The sequence below is a fragment of the Engraulis encrasicolus genome, chromosome 9 (assembly GCF_034702125.1).
Source record: "Engraulis encrasicolus isolate BLACKSEA-1 chromosome 9, IST_EnEncr_1.0, whole genome shotgun sequence".
In the NCBI taxonomy this organism is placed as follows: domain Eukaryota; kingdom Metazoa; phylum Chordata; class Actinopteri; order Clupeiformes; family Engraulidae; genus Engraulis; species Engraulis encrasicolus.
This window is the reverse complement of record NC_085865.1, coordinates 31,041,222-31,051,221: the sequence shown is the minus strand read 5'-3', so window position 1 is coordinate 31,051,221 and position 10,000 is coordinate 31,041,222.

Genomic DNA, 10,000 nt, shown 5'->3' with positions numbered 1-10,000 from the left:
GAGGAATGAGGAGACATGGGGAAGGACTGGGAGAGAGATATGGAAGGATTGGCAAAACCTTGGGCCAGAATCAAACCCAGGTCCCCGACGTAACAGCATGTTGCACTTGCACTTGCACTTGCACTTATGAAGGGAAAAAAAAGCATTGGCCCCTGAGGAGTGTCTCCCCATCGGGAAAATGCCCTGCACGGCAGATTACCAATCCACCGTTTCATGCAAGTGTGGGAGCCTAATCATTTATAGTTGGCAGGTAAAAAGTCTCAAACTAGACGTGACGATAATAACAACAAAGCAGGCCTAATAGTGACAAGACATGATAAGAAACTGAAGTAGGAACGGCAACATTTTTTCTTTTCTTAGTGTCCTCTGTCTTGACATTAAAGGATATTTTAATAGTTTGGACAGGTTACCTTATTTATGTTCTCTAATACGACCAATGGTGTTGGCAGAGTAGGTGATTGATTGCTTGCAGTAATAGGACACTAAAATAAGAAAGCATAATATTAAAGCATGTTGGTGCTTGAATGTATATCTGCTGTTCCTCTTCAGCAAGTAAAATCTTTTGTATCAGGTACAAGTCCCTGAGGATTACACTGCTGATTACAAACACGGCGAGGCAAAACTGTCAGGGGCTGAATATCAATTACCTGTAGATATTACCCCAGAGTATACTTCATGTACGGACTCATAACAACACACGGGATGCAGCCTTGTTCCAATATGTCATTATAGTACCTTAGATAACATTGGTTGTTTGTCAGGGAAAGCGTAAGGGATTGAGGATTTCTATCAGCTACAGCATTGAAAAGGACTGAGTACAAAAATACTGAATGTCCTTTTGTGCTTTTGATTGTGAAACTAGCTTTTTGATTACCTTGATTACAAAAAAAAAAAACGGAACAGCACAACATTGTTGCCATTGCAAACATACATTTGAAAGTACGGCAGCGTATGTTTTAGTCAAGTAGGCATAACACTTCATTTCTTTCATTGAAAAGTGATTTCTTTTGAAACAGCTGCGCCTGCCAGAAAAAAAACCTATCAAAGGGTGTAGGCCTCCTTCTATTCAGTGTTACTTTAGGAAGAGTTTTTTAAGATATGTTTTGGTCTTTTCTTGCCTTTTATTGAATAGGACCGTTTCAGAGGAGACAGCATACCAATGGGAGAGAGAAGTGTTTTGATGACTAAAACTGGGTATGCGCGTCATGCAGAAGCCAAAACCCAAAATTAGAACCGGTAGGTAGAACAAAAAATGTAACCTGTTGATAGCAACCAACTGCAATCGCATTATATGAACAGCCCAGAACCAGAGGTCTAGGTAACCAAAAGACAACACTAAGTACCGTATTTGGAAGCTCTAGGCTGTTGACATTCTTTGGGGGTCTGCGTAATAGCCTTTGCTGTAGACTAAACTACTGTGTAGTGTTGGCAATGCAGTTATCGATGAAAGCCAAGAGGTTTTGCTTGCAGACCCCAACACAGCTTACAATGGCAATACATTTGGGGAACACGCAGGGTAAGGCCTGGCATACCACCTCACAGTAAAAAGAACAACAACAATGTTTTGTTCACAGTGAACTGAAGTTGACTGTGACCATGTCAGCTGCTGTGGTTACAAGATATCCTTGGCTGTGTGACTACCTTGGCTGTGTCATTTGAACCCTCCTGCAAATGTGCTGGTATTTTAACTGGAACCTTGGCAAAGAGCAAAAGCTGGAAAATGCACAGACTCTTGGCTAAATCAGACCAAAACTATTACGATAAGATTTTAATGTTTTCTGAGCAGCTTTGGCAGCTGGGAAATAACCCTCAAAATGAGATGTGCCACTAAATATGCATGCTATACAGTATCCATTCACTGAATACCATGATAGCACTTTTACGTGACAACACAGTTTGATCAAATAGCGACCTCGTGTTCTCCAGCTGTACACATGGATACAGAGTGTAATAGCGTCCATAGAGTGCGCTTGAAACTTAATTTCAGTTATGAGTGTCTCTTCTCCACAATGCGGCAGCGCGTTTTGCTGATGATACGTCACATTGATTCGCGGCACATCCTCTCCCGATCAACTAATACGATTTCTAGCGGAGCGACTCATCAGATAAACTATAATTGCTTTGATGAAACGCAAGGATTTCTCAAATAAAATGTTAATTCAGTTAATCGAATGACTATGTTCTCAACACACTGGTTTTATTGACTGGTGGGTATAGAAGATGGGGATAGCATAATGAGTTCTGAAAGTGTGCTCACTGAGGTCCGCTGAGGGGAACTGTGTCTCCTGACAGCTGTTGGATATAAAACGTTGCGGATCCTTTGGGGGGCTTTCAAAATGATATAGGAATCAATAAACAAACACTATGTGAAATTGATTAATATAGGCCGGAGCAAATGTGTGTGTGCTCTGAAAACTGACTAGTCCACTCCAGGGTACAGCTGAAGACAGAGGACACATCAGCTGTGTTGCTAGTTATTCAGAAGTCCTAATCTGTTGTCTCAGGGATGCATAATGCGGTGTGTGTGTGTGTGTGTGTGTGTGTGTGTGTGTGTGTGTGTGAGAGAGAGAGAGAGAGAGAGAGAGAGAGAGAGAGAGAGAGAGAGAGAGAGAGAGAGAGAGAGAGAGAGAGAGAGAGAGAGAGAGAGAGAGAGAGAGAGAGAGAGAGAGAGAGAAGCTAATACGAGACAGGCGAAGGGGGAGGGAACTGAGAGAAAAAGAGAGAAAACCCTCCTGGAGAAAATGGTATGGGTTACTGGTGGACAGAGAGAGAGAGAGAGAGAGAGAGAGAGAGAGAGAGAGAGAGAGAGAGAGAGAGAGAGAGAGAGAGAGAGAGAGAGAGAGAAAGAAAAGTAATTATTCATTTTAGAATATTGATTTAAATGGTTGGGTACACATTGTGGGTCTACGGTGTGCAACTGTACTGTAATACCATAGCAGCAATACAAAAGGGACATTCATTATACATACTGTACATATGCAACAAAGATAGGCCCTACTCATTTCATGCTAACTGTGGCAACAAATTTCACCAATACTTTCTGCTCACATCGGCTTCAATATCTTTGTTTATCTGAGCTATAATTATATGTAAATTGCACATTGCATTTAATAATATCTAGAAATGTACAATTCTATATATGACATTTATATAACATGTTCATGAATACTGGAAGGTGCGGCTGCTTGGTTGGCTTTTTATCAAGAGACAAAATAACAGGTGGTCATACGTTTGTGTGTGTTTGTGTGTGTGTGTGTGCATGCATGCGTGCCTGCGTGCGTGCGTGCGTGCGTGCGTGCGCGCGCGTGTGTGTGTGTGTGTGAGCGTGCACATTTGTGTGTGTGTGTGTTCATGCGTGTGTGTGTGCATGCGCGTGTACCTGCATGTGTGAGTGTGTGGATGAGTGCGTGCATGCGTTTGTGTGTGTGTGCTGGGCTGGATTAACAGTTCATGCTTTTAGGTAGCAGGCGGTTGTGACTGACAACAACAACACATTTAAGCCCATCACAGAAACTGTTTACCCGTCCAATACCATGCGCCATTTTGCCACCTCTTACCCGTCCGTCTCTCGGTTTAATATGAGGTGTGAATTACCTGACATTTCGATTTGGACTTGTTATTTTCAGTATGGAGTTTATACTGGCTGAACATCAATCCGTAGAACGATTAGCCCATCCTCCCCCAACCCCACCCTAACTCCCAATCCCCTTGAACATCGATCTGAGAATCAAGAGGACTCTATCCTTAAGACTTTCCTCGAGACCATTTCCCTTCTGAGAATTGTTCTGGTTTAGCATTTAGATAGCTCCTTGGACGCTGTAAAATGAAAGGAGTGATTGTGGTGGTGGTGGTGGTAGTGTCGTATGTGTGGTGTTAGGGTGGTGTGGTGTGGGATTGTTAGTAGGAGCCTGAGATGCCGATAGAGAGGTCGGGGTATAGGGGTTGATTGCGGGCAAAGGGGTCGAATGCCCCTGGGCTGAGAGAGAGAGGGGACCCAAAATTGGGTCTCCATCACATTTTATATATATTGATTGCCGGGGCCTTTCAGATGGCTTTGTCCCGGGCCCTGGCCAAGACTGTCAGCGGCCCTGATAGGAGCTGCAGTTTAGTGAGGGAATGTGAATGCACCGATTCCCCCCACCCCTTCTTCACAAAGACAAGCCACGCGGGTACAATTGGCTTGCGGCTGTTGGCCTTGACTTCCAATGAGGGCTTTGGCCAGATTTATCTGTCAGCCAGTCCCATCACACTGCAGGGGCTTTAGGATGACAAGGTGTCTCTCAAGGTGGCTCAGTCAATGTGTCATTCACTGAAAAGAAGTCTCACCAAAGTGTGTAGATGTGGGGTGTCCGTGTGTGTGTGTGTGTGTGTGTGTGTGTGTGTGTGTGTGTGTGTGTGTGTGTGTGTGTGTGTGTGTGTGTGTGTGGTGTGTGTGTGTGTGTGTGTGTGTGTGTGTGTGTGTGCGCGTGTGTGTGTGTGTGTGTGTGTGTGTGTGTGTGTGTGTGTGTGCATGTGTGTGTGTGTCTGTCTGTCTGTGTGTGTGTGTGCGTGTGCGTGCGTGTGTGTGTGTGTGTGAGTGAGAGAGAGAGAGACAGTGTGTGTGTGTGTGTGTGTGTGTGTGTGTGTGTGTGTGTGTGTGTGTGTGTGTGTGTGTGTGTGTGTGTGTGTGGTGTGCGCGAGAGTGGTGTGCATATATGTGCGCGCGTGTGTGCATGTGTCTGTGTGCATTCCAACACACAACACTTCACATCATTTTAGCATATGGCAAGCAGAAAATTAAAAGCAAATCATGCATTTGAATACCAGATTTAACAGCCTATTTGAGACAAGGGCAAGCCGTTCAATGACCTTCACCCAGAAAGCTGTCTCTATTCCTCATCTAATCCCGTCTGTCTAACAGGCAGTGCGGCGGCGGGGGTGTTAGTGGGGAGGCTGGGAGTTGTGAATTGCTTTGGCATCCAAAGTAGGCCCACAGAGTCGGGGTCAGACAGAATGCCAGGCATTAAAGTTGCATCGGCGTTTGACATGGCATGAATAAATAATGCAAACCTCCTCCAATCCACACCCCTCCCCCTGACCCACTCACCCGCACCCCATAACCAACCAACCCTGCCCAAACACTCCCATCCCCACCCCCTCGACCAAGCCTCCAACCTCCACCCCCTCTTCCAAAGAGCCCTGTTTTACCCAAACACCCCCCACCCTCAACCTCCAACCCCTCCACTGAACCCACGTCCACACCCTCCCATTACAGCAGTGATAAAGCAGCCTCTCATGGAAATGCTGTAATATTGATGTGGACCAAATGCCCTTGGATGGCACACGGATGGGCATTAAGCGGTTTGGCAACCTCCTTTACCATCAGCAGTCAGAGGGCGGAGAGAGGGAGGAGGTGAGGAAGGAGGGGAGGACTGGGTGGCAAGCTATAAGGTCACATGAGGTTCCCTTTTCTCTCTCTTTCTCTTTTTTAGGAGAGAAAACGACAGATGAGAAAAATGGTTCAATCTGCTTGCTATAAAACCAGGGCCAAATAAACACGGTGTCGTACGGCCATACGGCGTGCCTTTCCCGGCGTCGCAAGACAGATAAACAGCTCTGAAAAGTGATCTCTGTGTATCGCGGCACGAGAATAATCTGGAGCGACAACATGTGGCGAGCCCAAAACAAACACGCTAGCGACGGCGAGACATTAGCTAGCTGCTGCTTATTTTCCCTCTTCTGTGTCTGCAGGCAGAAACAGAAACAGAAGACGGATAGTTGGCTTTATGGATAAACAGTCTATAAAGCTTTGCTACCCCAATTAGCCACACGTTCCTACCACCCCAGACGTAGAGATATCTGCGATTACTTCAACAACTGCATTTTCTTTTCTTTTTTTCTCCTTTGTGTTCGCCCCAAGCACAGCTGCCACACAACAGTGTGCATTAGTGTGTATATTTTCAATAGATCACATGGACAAATACAACCATGCTTCAGGGTGATTGTTATTCATTGTTCTTCCCTGTCTGAACAAAAGCCGTAGACACCGGATGTGTTTGCTTAACACACACACACACTGTGCTCATCCGTTTATGGCTGTGTACTGTGTACACAGATGGGGAGTTTGTGAAATCCGCAGTTATTGATCCAGCCATTTATGAAGGGGGGTGTTGGCTTTGATCAGTACTAAGCAGTATCATAAGTAGGTCTTTGTCAGTGCCCATTTGACGTATGGCATGAGCTACGAGCTGAAATGTCAGGCACAGATGCATTGATCTCCCTTTTGTGTAATTTCAGGAAGTGTGATGGGGAGGGGAAAGGGAGGGGCTGGTGTAAATTCAGATCGAGAATAGTAGTAAATTGTTCAGAATAGCATGAACTCTTTTATACTTATATAGCCTATGTTAATATTTGTCATCTGGTGTGCTTTCCTATATCAAATGGTGGAATAATAATAAACAAATGAATGAATAAAAATACATAAAATAGAAATACAATAAAATAAAATACAATAAAATAAGATATATCCAGTAAATAAATAAATAATCAAACAAACACGTACATACATACATACACTACATACGTACATACATACATACATACATACATACATACATACATACATACATACATACATACATACATACATACATACATACATACATACATACATAGGCCTACATGAACAAACAAACAATGGAAAAGCATCATCGTTTCCACCACAGAGGATCGTCTGGAATGGGTCAGACAACAAGTGCTGAGACGCATTTTGTGTGACAGTGTCGGGTTCACAGCGTTCGTTCATTCACTCTCCTTTTCCCACAGACCTACTGTGTGTGTGTGTGTGTGTGTGTGTGTGTGTGTGTGTGTGTGTGTGTGTGTGTGTGTGTGTGTGTGTGTGTGTGTGTGTGTGTGTGTGTGTGTGTGTGTGTGTGTGTGTGTGTGTGTGTGTGTGTGTGTGTGCGCGTGTGTGTGTGTGTGTGTGTGTGTGTGTGAGAGAGAGAGAGAGACAGAGACAGAGACAGAGAGAGAGAGAGAGAGAGAGAGAGAGAGAGAGAGAGAGAGAGAGAGAGAGAGAGAGTGCCATGGCTACCAGTGCCTGGGGGTAGCTGTCTGCACCCGATGTCGATTCTGCTATGCGTTATATAACAGATCCATTGTGACGGGTGCTCCTACACTTCCCCCCATACTCCAACATGATCTGGCACTACACCCATTCACCCATCCTGCTGCACCCACACACTGACACAAATACAGAGTCTAGAGTGTATAGAGGTACAAGGATTGTTGTAAATGTAATTAAAATATTAGTAGTATGGATTTTCATACCTGCAACTACAGAATGTATTATTGTAATCACATCCATAACAATACTTCTATAGGCTACAACTCTGTATAGCCAGCCATAACAGTATAGAATTATACAGTATACTCTATAACTGTATCAGAAGATAGTTTTTGTGTATGTCACAGTATATGTGTATATACACAATAAAAACAGGAATTATTATTAGTTTAAAGTAAATGTTCATTAATGTGTAAACAGTAAAGTTGGAATATTATTTGAATATTTATTAAAATAACAATTAATAATTAGTTACTTCAAAATACCTGTATTGTATTTCAAGTCTTTTGCTGCTTTGCTAATGTAATAGGCCTACCATCATATTCCTCTGCATCAGTCAAATAATTGCTACATTATTTTTCATTAAAATTTACCAAAATCACTTGACAAGTATCAGTTATTTAGTTTTCCCAAAGATGTGTGAAGCAGCTTTATTGTGGTCTAATTGAAGGTCAGTGGTCTTGTTAGAACGGCCATGTGGTGGCGTTGATGCCGTTGGTGAGTGTGTGTGCCGTGAGATTGCGTGGGCTGAAACTCATCTCTGTGTACAGAGCCCTGGGCCTTTGTTTTCCGAGCCAATGGTGCTTGATTTGACATGTCAAAAGACTTAACAATCTCAGCAACAGCTTCTGAATGCGGGTCGGGCCTGTCATTGTCATCATGTCCGCACCACAGCCCTTTCCTTCACGTCCCCTCCCTCTGTAATTCGCCTGCATGTTTTACATGTCGCACCACATCTCTCCTGAAGGTTGATTTTTTTTTGTTAACACGCTGATGCCTCGGCATGCATGTTGTGAGACTGGCATCCCCAGGGAGCTATTGACCATCGCATAACCCCACAGTTGAATTATTTACATGCTTGTAATGACTGCTGCGCCTAGCCTGCTTATGAAATACACCCTCATGAAGCCCCCACAATTCATTTGAGGGTGTGTGGTGATATGTGTTGTTGTGTGTATGAATTGTATTGTCCAAATAATTTTGTGGAATGTAATGGAATTGTGGAATGTATCGCTACGTGTTGTTCCACAGGGTCTCAAAATTCCGAAAACGCCACCCACCCTGCCCGTATGGTATTTTTGTTCCTATTAGCCCCTGCTTACATTTGAACCGTTTGCAGACATATTTGGTTGACAGCTTGCAAATCCACGTTCAATATGCAGCTTCCACACCAGAGCAGGCAGACAAGCATGGACATCTTAGCATAAACACACCTTCACACAGATACAGACACAGACACAAACACAGACACACACAGACGCACACACAGACGCACACACAGACACACGCACACACACACACACACACACACACACACACACACACACACACACACACACACACACACACACACACACACACACACACACACACACACACACACACACACACCAATCGGCGTACACACACACTGTAAATGCAGCGAGCATTTATTTGCCACATGCTTGGCTGATACCGGTGTCATTGTCATGGCAACCTTAAGGAGACGTGTGCAAAGGGCTGTTCCTTTTCGCACCACAAGTTTCAGCAGTCTCCAATTTCTGATTAGGAAACCGTGACGTTCATTTCATGATTCATGTCAAACAAGAAAACCTTTAGCACGGACCATCTTTAACCCCCTCTATTTAGGCCATGGCTGGGTGAGAGAGCTGGATGGCGCTGTGTTACTGCTACTGGTTCTATATTGCCAAGCCAGACTGAAACAAATTCTCTCTCTCTATACCTCTCTCTATCTTTATGTCATTTGGTATGCTGCGAAGAATAGGAATCCACTTCATGCCGTCCATTTACCTGTTTATGTGTTCTATTGCTGGTTACAAAACTAAAAAGTCAGACATTGCTGTGGGGTCATTTTGTGTTTAACACCTTCCAATGTAATCACCAGTGAGTGACAGCACTGCTACATACAGCTACAGGTCAGCCTACTGTATCAAAAGGGATCTTAGAGTGATCTCCTCTCATCACTGAACTTTCAGTTTCTCATGGGGCCACACACACACACACACACACACACACACACACACACACACACACACACACACACACACGCACGCACACACGCAAACACACACACACACACACACACACACACACACACACACACACACACACACACACACACACACACACACACACACACACACACACACACACACACACACACACACACACACACACACACACACACACGTGGGCGCATACAAGAATTCAAGGTTGCACTGGATTAATCCAATAACGATGAATTAAAAAAATGTTTCTAGCTACCATCTGCCATGATCCACTTATAGGTCTCCCCAGGCGACTCGTCCGCCTCCTCTCCTGCCCCCTTGTGTGAGACGCTCCATGTACAGATCCAGCAGTCATGATGAAGGTTGGCCTCACATAAAGAAGTAACCTAGCGTGCCTCTGGTACACCACTCAGCAGGCTCTGTAAAGCAAAGCGTTCTTGAGGTTTTTCTTTATTTCTTCAACAAGGTTGATCCTCTCAAGGCTACACCTGTAAATATAGCCTACCATCAGTGGTACAAGGATTTTTATGTGTCGAAGGTGTTTTTTATGGCTTGTAAGGTGTTTGTGTTTTTGTTACAAAGATGGTGTTCTGGTCAAATAATTTAAAAAGGTATAGCTCATATTCGAACAATATCTGCACTCCTTTTCCCACAAAATTCACCTTCT